The following is a 17,911-nucleotide window of genomic DNA, read 5'->3' on the forward strand; positions in this document are numbered from 1 at the left end:
TGGCAGAAATTTCTCTGTGGTTAAGTGGTAAATATAACAGGCTAACTTCAGATTAATAAGTGAGGTTCCATGCTAATAGCACAGACCTTCTGAGGAAAAGTTGGTGCAGAAAGGTTTCCCTGGTGGCGCAGTGGTTGAGAGTCCTCCTGCCGATGCAGGAAACACGGGTTCGTGCCCCGGTCCGGGAAGATCCCACATGCCACGGAGCGGCTGGGCCCGTGAGCCATGGCCGCTGAGCCTGTGCGTCCGGAGCCTGTGCTCCGCAACGGGAGAGGCCCGCGTACAGAGTAAATAAGCTGCAGATTAGCTAGCTTTCAGGGCAATATTAAGGGTTGGCTAAATAGAGCAATGCAAGAAATAAATGTTTTTTAAAAAATAAATAAATAAACACAGGGGTTAGGGATACCGACCCTCTGTGCAGTCAATTATGTTCTTTGAGCTTGTAAGCTTACACCTATCTGGTATAGGCAGATAGGGTAGGAGGTCCCTAGAGAAAGAGAACTAGGCATGGCTTTCTTGACATAAGAGAAGCCATTTTTTGCCTCCTGGCCACAACGCTTGCCCTTTAACAGGTCTCAGTAATTAATGATCTTAAGACAAATGAGGGAGTGCAAGAACAAAGGAAAAGCAGTCAAGAAATAATACATGAGCAATAAATACAGTGCTGGTTCCTCCTCAAGGGATATACATAACAATCTGATACAGAACTTCGAGTTCTGCAGGAACTATGGCCCCCACCCAGGTGGAGGATGCTGAGACCCCAAACTGGTCTGAATGTAAGGAAAGATGATGTTCTTTTCTGACCCTTGTGACTTCAATCAATTAAACCTTGGACTCTGACAACCTTTGCCCCAATTCTATGCTGAATTCTCTTCTGCTCAAGCCCCTTCATGAATATGCATACACCAGCCCAAACCCCTTCATGAATAAACAGGTACCCTTAGCTTAAAACTTCCCCAATTTTCCTGTTCAGGGAGACACTGCTTTGGGGAAGATCCCCAGTGTTCTCCTTGCTTACTGCAAGTAATAAATCCTTCCTTCTCCTGCTCTTTGGCTTTGTTGTGTCTTTTGGCTCAACATCCACCAAGAAGCAAACCTAGTTTTCAGGTAACAGTGGTAACTTTTTTTTTTTTCCAGTCCGCGGGCCTCTCACTGTTGTGGTCTCTCCCGTTGCAGAGCACAGGCTCCGGACGCGCAGGCTCAGCGGCCATGGCTCACGGGCCCAGCCGCTCCGCGGCATGTGGGATCTTCCCGGACCCGGACACGAACCCGTGTCCCCTGCATCGGCAGGCGGACTCTCAACCACTGCGCCACCAGGGAAGGCGCCCCAGTGGTAACTTTTTATGCAATATAGAAAACAGGTGGTCTGTAGTAAGGTAATAAATATTTTGGGTGTGACTTAATGAAACATGCTGTAATTATTATATTTAATACTCCACACAGAATCTAAAAGAAATTACTTAAAATGTTTATCTATGGGTTTTAATCCAGTGTCAAAAACTTTTGAAAGATTTGGTACTCCACGGAAACCTTCTAGTTACATTTAAAAGAACTAGCCTTACTAACCTATACTGCTTCAGCTACCCAACTGTGTTTTCTTTCCCGCTAACGACACATCCTGAGGATTAGTGCTGTAATAGATGAGAATTTTTTAAACTTAAATTCATAATAAAAGCTATTTTAAGCCTTTCACTATTTCTTACTGAAGCGCTCTTTGCTTCCCCCAGACTTTCTTTTATGAGCAGTGCATTCTTGGACAATAGTTGGAGAATTAAAAAAAAAGAGGCCGTTAAATAAGAATCACCACCACTCCCATTGTCCACACTATTTTAGAACATTCCAAGGCTGAAACACCCCGTTTATAAATCAGTGATGCACCCTTAACAGAAATATGTTTAAGTCTGGGGAAGGCTGGAAGCTAAGGAGGATTTATGGCATCTTGATTAAACATTAGAGAGGACATTTCCAATTGTCGATTTGTACGGCATCTTAGAAGTTCTCACACTTGGGACATCGTTATACTGCAGTAACATTCAGGATGGACATGAGGAGTCTTTTTTCTTTAAGGTAGGAGAAATACTGTTGTGAAGGGGAAAAGGGGACGGATAGCCTGAATCATGCTATGGAAAGGTACAGTTGAGGGTCTGGGTACAGAATTTCTTAAAAATTCTACACAGCTACTTACCCCTGGACATTCTTCTAGTACTGCAGTTTGAACACCTTCACCCTAGAATACGGGCTCCTCCCTGTATTTCTTCCAGTCCTCCCCTCCCTTAGCACTCACTGGGAGAGGCAGGTAATATAACAGTAGACAATGGCGTCCCAATGTCCTCCGAGACAGGAGACTTCTGTCCTAACTGGACAAGGCAGGATAACCACAGTCAGTTTCTTGCTTTGTAATTCTCCGTTACATATTTCCTGAAAGCCAGTTTTTAACTTCATTATTTCAGAAAGGCACATTACCATGTGAAATGAACCATTCCCTTTAAGTCCCCAACAGAGTTTTGTTGAACACCTACCTCATGCAAAAATTCTGTTTCACTGGGGGAGGGGATGTTGAGATAAGAAGGTTCCTGAGTTTTAGGAACTGGCAGTCCAGATGGGGAAATAGACTCACGTTTAGAAAACTCAGACATAAGATCGTTTTGTTTTAAACAACATTTATCCTCCTGAAGATCTCCCATCAATTCAAATGTTTTTCAAGACTAATTTGACAAAAGTCTGTGGTGAAATGATTTTTGTTTAGCAGCTCAGGTAGCAACAATATCTGCAATGTCCTCAGTTCCCCAGCTTTGAAATCGTATAATTCTTGAATTTTTTAACTTGGAAAATGTTCATTTTCTCCATATTTACACATTCACTAGAACATGTATTAATATTCTTATACCACGGGATTTTACCATTTTATAATTCACATTCTCAAATAGTGCATCTGCTTTTCTGTCCGAGGAAGAAAAGTACTGTAACGTAATTGAATGTGTTTTGAGGAGAGCACTTTATTTTGTAAATTAAACATCGGGACTCAGAGATGTGTCACCTGGCACTTGGTAGGTGGGCAACAAACGTGTATTGAAACAACAACAAAAAAAATTAAACCAAAAAAAAAAAAAGGAAAGGAAAATAAACAGGAAAAACAAATGAATAATGCAGTGAACTCACTCTCAGGGTGCAGTGTACACATGTAGTGGAAATGAGACAGTTCCCCAAAATCCTGAACAACTTTTGGAAGACTTTTTGTGGGTGGAGGTTGGGGGGGGCAAACAATATACCTGAAAAAAAAAGAAAAAACAAAAAACAATGGGACGGAAAGAGGCAGTTTTGCTCTGCCTGAAGCTCGAACGTAATCACTCAGTAGTGCCCATCAAACTGGGATTTGCACTTCCCCACTCTCCTGTTAAGCCTGCAGGGCGAACAGCGGGGAGGGGGGAGGTTTGTTCTTCCCTCATACATTCCTTCCCTCTCAGACCAAAAGGAGCTGGATATGGAGACACAAAAGTTTAACCACTGAGCTGGAAAAAGGTCAATCAGAAAACACACCCAAGAGCAAACCCAGGGCATTGCCAAGGGGAACCGGATACTGAACCATAGGAGGATTATATCCAGAGCGCAGACGTCCCAAAATCGGGGTGGGGAGGTGGAGGGCAGTAGATTCCAGGTCAGCACTAAGACCAGTGTGAGACCTGGGGACTGGGAAGGTACCGAAATCTAAATCTTAATGTAGCATCTTTTTTTTTTTTTAATTTTTTTTTTAATGTAGCATCTTAAAGTTTACTTTAAATAATCCAATAGAAAGCGATGGCAGTTTCTAGGGCCCTTATTATGCAAAAACTGCTCAGTGAATCTTTGAAGGGAGTCATTTTAACGATAGAGGAATGGAATCCAGGTGGAACTGGGCAAGCACTGATTTTCAGCCTTGGCTTCTCTCTAGGGAGCTCTTAAAAACCTGGATGCTGAGGCCGCACCCCAGGCTGATTATATCAGAATCTCTGGGAGTTGGACCCAGGCATCAAAATTTTTAAAGCTGCTCAGCTGATTCCAGAATACAATGAAGTCCCACTGAAAGACTCTTTTGGAGACAGCTGGGACACCAAGTTCTTAACCTTCCAGGCAGATGCTCATTGCATTTAAGTTAATACATTGCTATTTCTAAGTCAAACTTTGATTTAGTCTGTGAGAAGAACTCAAAGGTAGATATATCAGGGCATACTTGATAATTAGAGCATATATTCCACAGAAGCTACTGTAGAAGGATCAAATTTCTTAGTTGGCTTCCTCCCTTCCTTTTTTCTTTTAGAGCCCAGAAGTTTTAAGTGAACTAAATAGTACTTTGAGGCCTGAGAGTCTCTAAGTTAGTGTTCCTGGGTCTTCAGGGTTTTAAACAAATTTCTATAACCTCAATTTTATGTAGTTTGAACTTGAAACTGCTTCACAAAGTAACTGCAGTCAGAGTGAAGTGATCATTCTTTTTCTTTCTTTCTTTCTTTCTTTCTTTTTTTTTTTGGCTGCACCCCAGAGGCTTGCAAGATCTTAGCTCCCTGACCAGGGAGTGAACCTGGCTCTGGCAGCAAAAGTGCCTAGTCCTAACCACTGCACTGCCAGGGAATTCCAGATCACTGTTTTTCTTTCTTTAAAAAATAAATTTATTTATTTATGGCTGCGTTGGGTCTTCGTTGCTTTGCGTGGGCTTTCTCTAGTTGCTACAGTGGAGGCTACTCTTTGTTGTGGTATGCGGGCTTCTCATTGCGGTGGCTTCTCTAGTTGCGGAGCACAGGTTCTAGGGGCACGGGCTTCAGTAGTTGTGGCACGTGGGCTCAGTAGTTGTGGCTCGAAGGCTCTAGAGCACAGGTTCAGTAGTTGTGGCTCACGGGCTTAGCTGCTCCACTACATGTGGGATCTTCCCAGACCAAGGATCGAACCCGTGTCCCCTGCATAGGCAGGCGGATTCTTAACCACTGCACCACCAGTGAAGTCCCTCGATCATTATTTTTCAATGAAGTTAAAATGTATATACAGATATGCACGAATATTAACTTACATTTTGATGAGTTTTAGTAAATGAAAACAACACCTGTGTAACCACCACTCCAAGATGTGGAAAATTTCCATCACCCCAGGAAATTTCTTTATGCCCTTTACCCCTCTCCCCATAGCAACCACTCCTCCAATTTCCACCTTCCTAGATCAGTTTTGCCTGTTCTTGAACTTAATTGGAATGGAATTACACATCATGTACTCTTTTCACGGTGATCTTTTTAAAAACACAAAATTGGATCATGTAAATCCTCTGTTGAAAACCTTTAATGGCTCCCTACTACTCTTGGAATAAAATTCAGATTTCTCCTTGTGTCCAGAAAGGGCCTGTATCCCTCTTAATCCTCCAGCACTGCCTCCCAACTCTCTCCCGTGCTTACTATGATGGTGATCTAGCGACCCTGGTTACCCTTCCTAGCTCCTTCCTACCTGGGGACGGGGACTTGGCTCAGCTGTATTCCCCTGTTAACTCCTACTCACTTTCAGGCGTTGTCTTAAATATTACCTCCTCTCAGAGGCATTCCCTGGTGCCCCAATGCTAAATTAGGTTCTCCATAGGTTTTCATTTCTGTCACTATCACAGTTAGTAATTATATATTTACACATACTTGTTTTAAAAAATTTTGTCTGTGCTGCATGGTATGCTGGATCTTAGTTACATGTATTTATTCTACTTTAAAACTGTCTATCTCCTTCACTTTACCCACAAGGGTAGGGGCCATGTCTGTTTTGTTCACCACTGTATTCCCAGCTCGTAGCCCAGAGTCTGAAACATATTAGGTGTTCAATAAATATTTGATAAAATAAATGAATAAAATGGTTTAATTTGACTCTTGAACCTACTGAGTTGCAAAATGATAAAAAAAAAAAAAAAGAGATGGAGAAGAAAGGCAAGAAAGATGTGGGCAGGTAAGAGTGGGATTCCGAAGGAGAACTGCTCCTCTTTAATCTTGAACAGTGAGAGTGAGGAGTGTGTTATATACAACAATGGAAAGAACACTCGGGAAGAAGTCAGATCGCCTAGTTTTCTGACTTCTCTGGACCTGTAACCCATCTCCTCATTTATAAAATGCAGGATCTGGACTAGAACATTTCATCAGTACTGCCTCTCCTCCACGTAGCACGTGGAAATATATGGGGGTATTTTCCACAGTTCCACAATAATTGGAGACCACTACCGGCAGTTATTAGCTCAGAGCACCAGGAATGTTAAATGTCTTGCATTGTATGACACAGTCTCAACCCTGTATTATCCAAAGTATGTGTTGAGAAACACTATAATACAATTCTATGAATCTAGTAGGCATGGCCTGTGGTTCCTCATTTTGTGATACTTCATAGACTATCATACAGGTAAAAGCTTACTGCATTTAAATTACCTTACTTAGAAAATTATCTATTTATGTCAGACTGCTTGCTTTAGTCTGTGATAAAAACTTAATGGTATGGGACTTCCCTGGTGGCACAGTGGTTAAGAATCTGCCTGCCAATGCAGGGGACACGGGTTCGAGCCCTGGTCCAGGAAGATCCCACACGCCGCGGAGCAACTAAGCCTGTGCGCCGCAACTACTGAGCCTGCGCTCTAGAGCCCGCGAGCCACAACTACTGAAGCCTGCGCACCTAGAGCCCATGCTCCGCAGCAAAGAGAAGCCACTGCAATGAGAAGCCCGCGCACCGCAACAAAGAGTAGCCCCCGCTCGCCACAACTAGAGAAAGCCCTCGAGAAGAAACGAAGACCCAACGCAGCCAAAAACAAATAAATAAATAAATTTATTTAAAAAAAACCTTAACGGTAGACATACTATCAGGGAATAATTGATATTTGAGGTATATATTCCACTGGAACTATGTAGAAGATATCATTTTTATTAGTTTCTTCCCCTTCCTTTTTTTTCTTAAAGAGCACAGTAGTGGTAAGCATTTCTCCAAGAAATTAAAAAAGCTTGATGCTATTTCATTCTTCCTTAGTAGAAGTGTAGGTAGACGTCAATTTACATTTGGGAAACTGTTATGGACTGAATGTTTGTGTCCCCCCAAAATCATACAATGAAACCCTAACACTCAATGTGATGGTATTTGGAGGTGGGGCCTTTAGCGGGTAATTAGGTTTAGATGAGGTCATGAGGGTGTAATCCCCATGATGGGATTAATGTCCTTATGGGAAGACTTCTTATTAGAGGAAGAGAGACCAGTGCTCCCACTTTCTGCCATGTGAGGACAGTGAGAAGGTGGTCCTCTGCAAGAGAGAAGTCTCTTACCAGGGAACGAAATTGGCTGGCACCTTGATCTTAGACTTCCCAGCCTCTAGAACTGTGAGAAATAAATTCCTGTTGTTTAAACCACCCAGTGTATGGTATTTTGTTAAGGCAGCCTGAGCTAATACAGAAACTAAGGCTCAAAGAAGACAAACATTAAAATTACACAGAGAACCCTCCTGTGGTAAGGTTGATATTTTTAGTGTTGTGCTTCCTAGGCTAATGTTTTACCCACCAGAACTGACTCTCAATTATAGTAATTAAGGAGACTATTTGTTAAGTGTAGTCTTATTGTCACAATTCTAGGGCCCTTGCCCACTCTAAAATTCTATGTTGTTAAATATATATATATATGGTGGAAACAACACAATGTCCATCAAATGACAAATGGATTTAAAAATATTTATTCATACCATGGAATATTATTTGGCCATAAAAGGGAATGAAGTACCAAAGCATGATACAACACGGATGAATCTTAAAATCGTTAATACTAAGTGGAAGAAGCCTCTCACAAAAACCTACTCATTATATGATTCCATTTATATGCAATGTCCAGAAAACGCAAATCTATAGAGAAAGTAAATTTGTGGTTTCTTAGGTCTGGGGGTAATGGAGGGATGGGGACTGACATCTATAGGATATGGGTTTTTTTTGAGGTGACACAAATGTTCTAAAATTGACTGTGGGGGGGGTAGGGATAAATTAGGAGGTTGGGATTGCCATATACACACTACTATATGTAAACTAGATAACTAATATGAACCTACTGTATAGCACAGGGAACTCCACTCAGTACTCTGTAATGGGAATATGGGAATAGAATCTAAAAGAGTAGATATATGTGTATGTATACCTGATTCACTTTGCTGTACAGCAGAAACTAACACAACATTGTAAATCAACTATACTCCAATAAAAATTAATAAAAAAATAAAATTAGCTGTGGTGATGGTTGCACCTCTGTGCAACTGTGTTGATGGTTGTGAATATACTAAAAACCATTCAACTGCATACTTTAAGTGGGTGAATTACACGGTTATGTGAACTTACATCGATAAAGCTATTTTAAAAATATGAAAAGGTATTCAACTTCATGCATACTTAGAGAAATGAAAATAAGAATAACAACCATTTTTCATCCATCAGATTGGCAAACATTTTCAAGCCTATAATATTTAGGACTTGGCGAGGGTGTGGGGAAGTTGGTGCTCTTGTACACTGCTGGTGGGAGTAGAAACTGAGGCAGCCTTCTTGGAGGGAAATCTGGTAAGACGTTTCATGATTCTATATATATATGAACCTGTATCAGTAGGTGTATATATATACACATACACACACCTATTGATTTAGTCATTCCACTCCCAGGAATTTATGCCACTGTACAGTTATCAAGCATAAAAATGATTACCAAAACATTGATTACAATAACAAAAATTGAAAACAACCAAAAGTCAATCAATTGAGCAAAATAAATGATAGATCCATATAAATTATGAATACCGTGCAGCTGTTAAAAAATGAAGGTGCAGAACAGTATATATATAATATGCTACTGTTTTGTGCAAAAAAGGGATGAAAATAAGAATAAAAAAATATATGTGGGCTTCCCTGGTGGCGCAGTGCTTGAGAGTCCGCCTGCCCATGCAGGGGATACAGGTTCGTGCCCTGGTCTGGGAAGATCCCACATGCCGCGGAGCGGCTGGGCCCGTGAGCCATGGCCGCTGAGCCTGCGCATCTGGAGCCTGTGCTCCGCAACAGGAGAGGCCACAACAGTGAGAGGCCCACGTACCGCAAAAAAAATAATAATAATACATAAATAAATAAATAAAAATATATGTGTGTGTTTGCATAAAGAAGGATACACAAAAACTAATATAATATAAATGGTTACCTGGTTGAGTAGGAACTAAGTAGCTATTAGGCAGAAATGGATGTCAGACTTTCCACTGAATACCTCTTACATTGTTTTATTTTTGAGGCTTTTGAATATCTAACCAGAATAAATTAAATTTAAAAATTAAGGATATGACTGAAATAAAAGAATAAGCTTATCTACAGTAAGTAAAATACAGCTTATATAAGATGCTTTTTTTTTTTTTTTTTTTTAATCCCCTCTCTAGTTTTCCAGTTTTCATTTTTCCCATCTATTTCATTTTTGGGGACATGCTTCCATTTGTTCTGAATTCTCTATAAACCTTATCATCTCAAGATACTTTAAGTGAAATTTAAAAGTTACAGAATAGTAAGTACAGCACTCTTTCATGTACTTATTCAATTAACATATACTTTTAGGTCCTTAATTTATGCTCTAGATACTAGTGATACGGAAGAAAATAAGGCAGCCAAGGTTCCTGCTATCATGGAGATTACATTTTAGTAATGAGTAGGTAGGCAAGCAAATAAATAAACAAGGTAATTTCAAACAGTGATGGAAGAAAATAAAACATGGTGGTGGGGAGTGACTTGGGTTGGGGAATAGTTACTTGATGGGTGTCATGAAGATCTCTCTGAGGAAATAACCTATGAACTAACCCCTGAGTAAGGATAACCTGGGAGAAGAGAGTGGTCCAGGAAGATAATGTAGCGAGTGCAAAGGTCTTGAGAATGGAACAAGTTGGCAAGTTTGAAGATCTAGAATATAGTCTGTAGAGCAGGCAGAGAGTGGTAGGAGATGAAGTCAGAATGGTAGTCAGGGGACAAATCATGGGTTTAAATAAAAGAATAATACGTATGTTTGTATATATATTGAAAATATCTGGAAGGACACACAAAATCTTATTAACATTATTAAGTGGCTATTTTATGGGGATAATGGTTAGTAGTACTCTAATTTCCTACACTCCAGCAGGATTTGGATTTTTAAAAGTATTTTAAAGTGCATAAAAGAAATATGCTTCAAAGGAAAAAAATGTTAATAGTGTTGAAGTAGGAATCTAGGAAAGTGAATTTTGTACCTAGAAACTTGATGATTCCTTTGGTCTTAGTCCCTCTAGTGGCGGCTGTGGGGCAGTGCTGGTGACAGTGTCTAAGCACAAGCATCCCATGGTGAGATGCTAAAGTTAATGAACTCTGAAATACTCAAAAGTTTGAATTCTTGAAATTGTGCAATCCTTGCCACATGGTGAGTGGGAAAAATCCAAAAATCGCTACTGTATACCATAAAGCAGGGGCCAGCAAAGTCTTCAGATTTTAAAATCAAAACATGAGGAAAACGCTCCAGTGCAGTAGTCTCACAACTGTGTGGCTTAAACATCCAGGCCCTGGTCACACCATCTCTTCTGAGCCTTTCCTCAGGCCTATACTGCCCTGTCTTCTCTCCACCTGGACGAGCTACGTCTCCCACCCCTCTTGGTCAGCTCACCCCTTCTACATAGCTTCCCCCGACAACTTGCTTTCCCCCTCAACTCATCCCTTGGCCTTTCCTGACAAGGATAAAAATAGCTGACATTTAGGGAGCTGTCACTGGGTACCAGACACCGTTAATTAATGTTACCTTGTTCAATCCTCAAATCAACCCTGTGAGGTGGTCCTGTTATTACCTGCCTTATACAGATGGAGAAGGTAGACCTGAGGCATCGGGGCATAAAGTAGGATAGGGCTGCTAAGTGGTGGCTTCGAATTGAATCCCTGTCTGACTCTAGACCACAGGCATTTAGCCAGCAATCGATACTCGAATATAGTTTTTTATTTGGATAGATAGTGACTATATAATCAGTGTAGATCACAGGGCATAAATTCAGATGTATATAGGGAACAGGATGTGAGTACAGAGAACCTGACATAATAGCCTTTTATATATATATATATATAAATTAATTTTATTTATTTATTTATTGGCTGCATTAGGTCTTCGTTGCTGCGTGTGGTCTTTCTCTAGTTGTGGCGAGCAGGGGCTACTCTTCGTTGTGGTGCATGGGCTTCTCATTGCAGTGGCTTCTCTTGTTGAAGAGCACAGGCTCTAGGTGCGCAGGCTTCAGTAGTTGTGGCACACAGGCACATGGGCTTAGTTGCTCCGCAGTATGTGGGATCTTCCCAGACCAGGGCTCGAACCCTTGTCCCCTGCATTGGCAGGCAGATTCTTAACCACTGCGCCACCAGGGAAGGCCCATAATTGTCTTTATTTTCTCAAAGGGATATGTCCTCCCTTGTTTTTCTTGAAACATGTGGCTTTTGTGCTCTATTTTTGGTTCTACATTTGATAAAATAGGGATCAAAAATATTTCACTTTCCTCTTATAAAGATTTGTGATAACGCCTGGCAACTGACACTTGGCCTCAGTATCAGAGAGCAGCAGAGTTAGGAGACTGTGACAAACTCAACAGCATGGGCCCCATCTAAAGGGGGTGTTCCCAGCTCAGCTCCAGACAAATGCTGCCGTTGGGAATGGTATTGAATCCCAAATCATCAGATCTTTCAATTTTTCAAGAGAAGGTAGAAGCCTGGAATTTTATGCAAAACCTCCCAATTTAAAAATGTTGCACAGGGAGATCAGCTCAGTGCTTTGTGACCACCTAGAGGGGTGGGATAGGGAGAGTGGGAGGGAGATGCAAGAGGGAGGGGATATGGGGATATATGTATACATAGAGCTATTCACTTTGTTATACCAGCAACTAACACAATAATGTAAAGCAATTATACTCCAATAAAGATGCTTAAAAAAATGTTGGCAATGATTTCACAACATTTTAGGAACATGGTTTGGTAGGACCAAATTTTGATTTGATCAGTGGGTCACAAGTTCAATCTTGTCTCTTTAATTGCAATGCAAGTTCCTTGTGAGGAACTGCTAAAACAGATTTCATTTACATCTCTCACAGTGCTAGGCACAAACCAAGTACTCAGAGATTTTTTGCTCAGCCGTGAAGCTGCTCATGAGTATTATTCTATATTTAGATTTCAATTCCTTTTGGCAAACATTTATCTGGCAAGTGTGGGCTTTTACAGAATCACAGTATCTGTGAACTTATCGCTGAATCAAATGGATTCTCTGAATTTATTAAAGAGAACAATGGGGCCTACGACACAGAAAGTATTCATTAAAAGTTTCTTGTTTTTTTTAAATAAATTTATTTATTTTATTTTATTATTATCATAATTTTTCTGGCTGCACTGGGTCTTTGTTGCTGCAGGCGGGCTTTCTCTAGTTGCAGCGAGATGGGTCTAACTCTTCGTTGCAGTGTGCGGTCTTCTCATTGTGGTAGCTTCTCTTGTTGTGGAACATGGGCTCTAGATGCACAGGCTTCAGTAGTTGTGGCACACGGGCTCTAGAGCGCAGGCTCAGTAGTTGTGGCACACGGGCTTAGTTGCTCCGTGGCATGTGGGATCTTCCTGGACCAGGGCTTGAACTCGTGTCCCCTGCATTGGCAGGCAGACTCTTAACCATTGCGCCACCAGGGAAGGCCAAGTTTCTTGTTTTTATTCCATTCATATTTCCTGAGTATCAGATTAATATCCTTGGTCTAGGTTATACCTTGATGCACATTATAATCACTGGCCATAGCTTAAAAAAAAAAAAAAATCCATGCCCCGCCCCTAGAAGCTCCATTTTAATTGACCTACAGAAGGGTCCTGGCACTGGTATGTGTGTATATATGTATATACATATATGTGTATGTACGTGTGTGTGTATATACGTATACTCACCAAGTGATTTTTTTTTGGCTGGGCCACAAGCTTGTGGGATCAAACCTGGGCCCCTTGCAGTGGAAGCCCAGAGTTCTAACCACTGGACTGCCAGGGAATTCCCCACCAAGTGATTTTTAATGTGTAGCCAGACTAGAGGATCACTGGTCTAGGTTCTGGGAATCAGAACTCATAGGACCAGATTATCTCAGATCTTACTGCCAGAAGTTATCTCATGAGTTATTTGGCCCAGTTTCATGCACTTAAGTCACTATTTTCCTAAAACTACCATCATATCTGATTTGACGACTATATTACCAATATACTCCACTGCAATTCTATTTGAGAAGAGAGGAAGAAAGCTGAAATGTCAGGGAGATATTCAAGTGCTTGTTTCCCAAACATAATCAAGTGACTGTTCAAGTAATTTCTTTCTGTTTAAAAGAAATCTGTTACAGTAATAGTAGGTCCAAACTAATAACTCAGTGACTTCTGCCTCACTAACGAGTGGCATATTAACCACTTTTCCATGATAATTAAAAATGAATTATTTTTTTAACGTTTTTATTGGAGTATAATTGCTTTACAATGGTGTGTTAGTTTCTGCTTTATAACAAAGTGAATCAGTTATACATATACATATATCCCCATCTCTTCCCTCTGCATCTCCCTCCCTCCCACCCTCCCTATCCCACCCTTCTAGCTGGTCACAAAGCACCCAGCTGATCTCCCTGTGCTATGCGACTGCTTCCCACTAGCTATCTATTTTACGTTTGGTAGTGTATATATGTCCATGTCACTCTCTCACTTTGTCCCAGCTTACCCTTCCCCCTCCCAGTGTCCTCAAGTCCATTCTCTAGTAGGTCTGTGTCTTTATTCCCGTCTTGCCCCAGGTTCTTCATGACCTTTTTTTTTAGATTCCATATATATGTGTTAGCATACGGTATTTTTCTCTTTCTGACTTACTTCACTCTGTATGACAGACTCTAGGTACATCCACCTCACTACAAATAACTCAATTTTGTTCCTTTTTATGGCTGAGTAATATTCCATTATATATGTGTGCTACATCTTCTTTATCCATTCATCTGTCCATGGACACTTAGGTTGCTTCCATGTTCTGGCTATTGTAAATAGAGCTGCAATGAACATTGTGGTACATGACTAAAAATATGGAACGCTTCACGAATTTGCGTGTCATCCTCGCACAGGGGTCATGGTAATCTTCTCTGTATCATTCCAATTTTAGTACATGTGCTGCCGAAGCGAGCACAAAAATGAATTATTTTTTAAAAAGAGAGAACACACACACACATAGTAAAAATGAGAAAGGTATAAAAGTACACAGTAAAGTTTACCTGCCATTCCTGTCCTTGGGCCATCAAGTCTGCCTCCCTGAAGGCAGCTACTCTTATGGGTTTCCTGGGTATCTTTCCAGAGACATTATAAAGTTATTTTTTATTTTCATATTTTGGCTTCCTAATCTTTTTTTTTTTTTTTTTGCGGTACACGGGCCTCTCACTGTTGTGGCCTCTCCCGTTGCGGAGCACAGGCTCCGGGTGTGCAGGCTCAATGGCCATGGCTCACGGGCCCAGCCGCTCTGCGGCGTGTGGGAGCTTCCCGGACCGGGGCACGAACCCGTGTCCCCTGCATCGGCAGGAGGACTCTCAACCACTGCGCCACCAGGGAAGCCCCTGTCACTCTTTTTTTGACTGAGCCTTCAATATTTCCTTAAGAGCAAAGGTGCTAAGGTTAGAGGGGGTAAAGAACGATCCACTGTGAGAGTGTTAGAACTTGAAAGGATCTCAGAGATCATCCTGCCTTCTGCTATTCCAAGTGTGGCTCCTGGATTAACAGGGACTTCACCTGGGGGCTTGTCAGAAATGCAGAATCTCAGACCTCACCTAGACATCCTGAAGCAGATGTTTTATCTTCACCAAATCACCAGGTGATTCGTGTGCAGTTTTAAGTTTGAGAATCATTGCTCTGATCTGACATCCTCCTTCTCAAATCAAGGAAGTGTGGGCCAACAAGGAGCCAGTAGAGAGCTGATACGACAAATCAGGTCTCCTAACAGCCTTGTCAAGTGCATTTTCTGAAATGCCTAAATTCTGGCCAGATAATCTGGTGCAGTGTTTTAATGCATTTTATTAACTATGAGCTTTGGAGTCAGACACAGCACGGTTCAAATGCTAGCATTACGAATGGAACAGAGTAGGAGCTCAATAATGGTGATTATACTTCCTGTTATTACCATTATCTTTAAAAAATAAAGAATTTTTCAGAGCAGTTTTAGGTTCACAGCCAAACTAAGCAGAGTTCCCATTTACTCCCGTCCCCCACTATCGCTATTCGCACACATTAACAAGTGAATTACTAGCATTTGTCATTGCACTTTGCACTTGATTAAAACCTCAAAGCAATGTTTCGACAGCCTTTAACGAATCATTTACAGATTCTATGTCTGACTTAACAGAAAGACTATTAAAAAAATTTTTAAATATATCCTGTTCTTTTCTCAGAATGCTGTTTTACTCTGGCAGTCAGGGAGGGAGTTTATCAGGCAGCCTAATAAAATGCAGGGACTAAAACAGGGAGGCTAAGGTCCTGGCAGGTTCCGTTTTCTTTCCACTGGATCTTATGTTGGAACACAGCAGCAGGTTCTGAGGAAAAAACGTTGGGAGGTAGGAGCTAAATCGGAAACTAGGCCTTTTTATCAGAGAGCTCAGCTGGTGTCCAAAATCCCAGCCTGAGCCGGGAGCAGGGAAATCAGAACGAATGGTTGCAGGTACTTTCTGGAACTTGGGGTTTGGCGCCTTGTAAGCTCGGGTTCCGAAGAACCGCAAGGGAAAGGTGCCGATTTTGCCCTGCACAACAGAACTTAGCGTGAGACTGGAAGGAAAAGGGAGAAGCAGGAGGAGAGCTGCACATCTGAGAACGACTCTGGCAGCTGGCCGCGCAGAGCTCACCTATGGGCTGCCTAATTTCTGTCCTCGTTCGGAGCTTCTAGGGCTTGTAAACTCTTACCTTCCAGCCTTTTTCCTTTTCTTTTGAGCAGAGTTAGCTTTCTTCTTCCCACTTAAAGCCTACGACCTGTGACGTTAAAAAAAAAAAAGCACTTCCGGAGGGACGTTTCCTGGAGACCGGAAGTAACTGGGCTGTCTCCTGTCGCTCCTTTATACGCAGTTTTCGCGATGCCTTGTGGGAGTTGTAGGCCAGGGGCCGAGGAGACTGGGCGGTTTTTCTGGTCCTGAGGTTGGGGCCCTGACGCTGCGCGTCTTGAGGTGCAAAGAACTTCAGCGATGTTAAAAAGTTCTATGAAATTTCTATGCTATATTTTGTACTATGTATTTTTAAAGCGTTTTTTTTAAAACCAGCATTTGTAAGTTAAATTATATTTGCTCTTTTAAAAAACATACCAAAAAAGCATAAAGAAGAAAACAAAATTGGTGAGATGACTATATTGACTTCGTACAAACAGTTCAGAAAGATGTTAACTGAAGCTAAAAGCCTTTCTTCTGTACCTGCCCAGCTCCCTCTCTGAAAAGGAATCCACATATATGATTTTTAAAGAAAAAAATCAGGTGCAAATGTACATACAGTTGACCCTTGAACAAAACGGATTTGAAATGCAGGGGTCCACTTTTACAGGGATTTTTTTTTTCAATAAATATATGAATTATGAAAAACTGCCCAGAAGAGATAATGCTATCATACTCTTCTCAACCTTCCTTTTTCATGTGATAATCCATCATAGAGATCTCTCCATACTGCACAAAAAGAGTTATCTTACTCTTTTTTTAATGGCTTTATAGTAGTAGTTCATAACACAAATACCGTACTTTATTCATCCACTGATCTCTTCTTCTCCATCCCATTGAGGGACATTTTGGTTGTTTCCAATTTTTTTCTGTTGCAAAGAATTTTGCAATGGCCTCCTTGAACATATTTTGGTGTACATCACAGGGTAAATTTGTAGAGAAAAATTGTCCAGTCAACAAGATATAAGTTTTATAAAAGTCGATAAATACCACCAAATTGCTAAATTGTACCAATTTACACTCATATCCGACAATGTATGAAGGTGTTTACTTTCTCACTTCTGCTCTAGCACCGGGTATTATCAAACTTTAGACATTTTGCTTCTCTGAGAGGTGAACAATTTATCTTCCTTTGAGTGATTAGCAGTTTCATAATTATGACTGAGGTTGAACTTATAGTTATATGTTTATTGGTTATTTATGTTTCTGAAAGTAGTCATATTCTTGACCCAATTTTCTGTTGGGTTGTTAATATTATTTTTTAATAAATTTATTTATTTATTTTTGGCTGCATTGGGTCTTCGTTGCTGCACGCGGGCTTTCCCTAGCTGTGGCGAGTGGGGGCTACTCTTAGTTGTGGTGCGCAGCTTCTCATTGTGGTGGCTTCTATTGTTGCAGAGCACGAGCTCTAGGTGCACAGGCTTCAGTAGTTGTGGTATGTGGTCTCTAGAGAGCAGGCTCAGTCGTTGTGGAACATGGGCTTAGTTGCTCCACGGTATGTGGGATCTTCCCGGACCAGGGCTCGAACCCGTGCCCCTGCATTGGCAGGTGGATTCTTAACCACTGTACCACCAAGGAAGTCCTGTTAATCTTTTACTTACTGATTTGTTTGCACTTTTTTTAAACTGGGGAAGTCAGCCTTTTGTCTGTTACGGGAATTGTGAAATTTTTTTCCTTGTACATTATTTATCTCCTGATTTTGCTTTTGTATTTTTATGCCACACACATGTGCTTAATGTTTTTTTAGAGAAAATCCTTTATTATTATTATTTTAAAATATTTATTTATTTATTTAGCTGTGTCAGGTCTTAGTTGCGGCACACGCGATCTTTTGTTGCGGCGCATGGTCTCTCTGGTTGTGGCGCATGGGCTCTACAGTGTGTGGTCTTAGTTGCTCTTTGGCATGTGGGGTATTAATACGACCAGGGATCGAACCCACGTCCCCTGCATTGGGAGGGG

General features: G+C 41.2%; 1 long non-coding RNA gene and 1 other non-coding gene across 2 annotated transcripts in view; both read right to left on the reverse strand.

The window, feature by feature from the left end:
• LOC113632673 (uncharacterized) overlaps positions 1-16,034 on the reverse strand; it is a 41,606-nt gene extending 25,572 nt beyond the window's left edge. The window contains exons 1-2 of the long non-coding RNA XR_003437915.1: positions 15,939-16,034; positions 2,186-2,357 (exon numbers count right to left, since the gene is read on the reverse strand). This is a non-coding gene — a long non-coding RNA (uncharacterized LOC113632673). The remainder of the gene's footprint in view (positions 1-2,185; positions 2,358-15,938) is intronic.
• LOC113632679 (U6 spliceosomal RNA) lies at positions 14,078-14,184 on the reverse strand. Its single transcript, XR_003437918.1, has one exon. It is a non-coding gene; the product is annotated as a U6 spliceosomal RNA (small nuclear RNA).
• Positions 16,035-17,911: the final 1,877 nt, after the last annotated feature.

Source organism: Aethalodelphis obliquidens, unplaced genomic scaffold (assembly GCF_003676395.1).
Source record: "Aethalodelphis obliquidens isolate GAN/ISIS:26980383/991018 unplaced genomic scaffold, ASM367639v1 scaffold37, whole genome shotgun sequence".
NCBI lineage: Eukaryota > Metazoa > Chordata > Mammalia > Artiodactyla > Delphinidae > Aethalodelphis > Aethalodelphis obliquidens.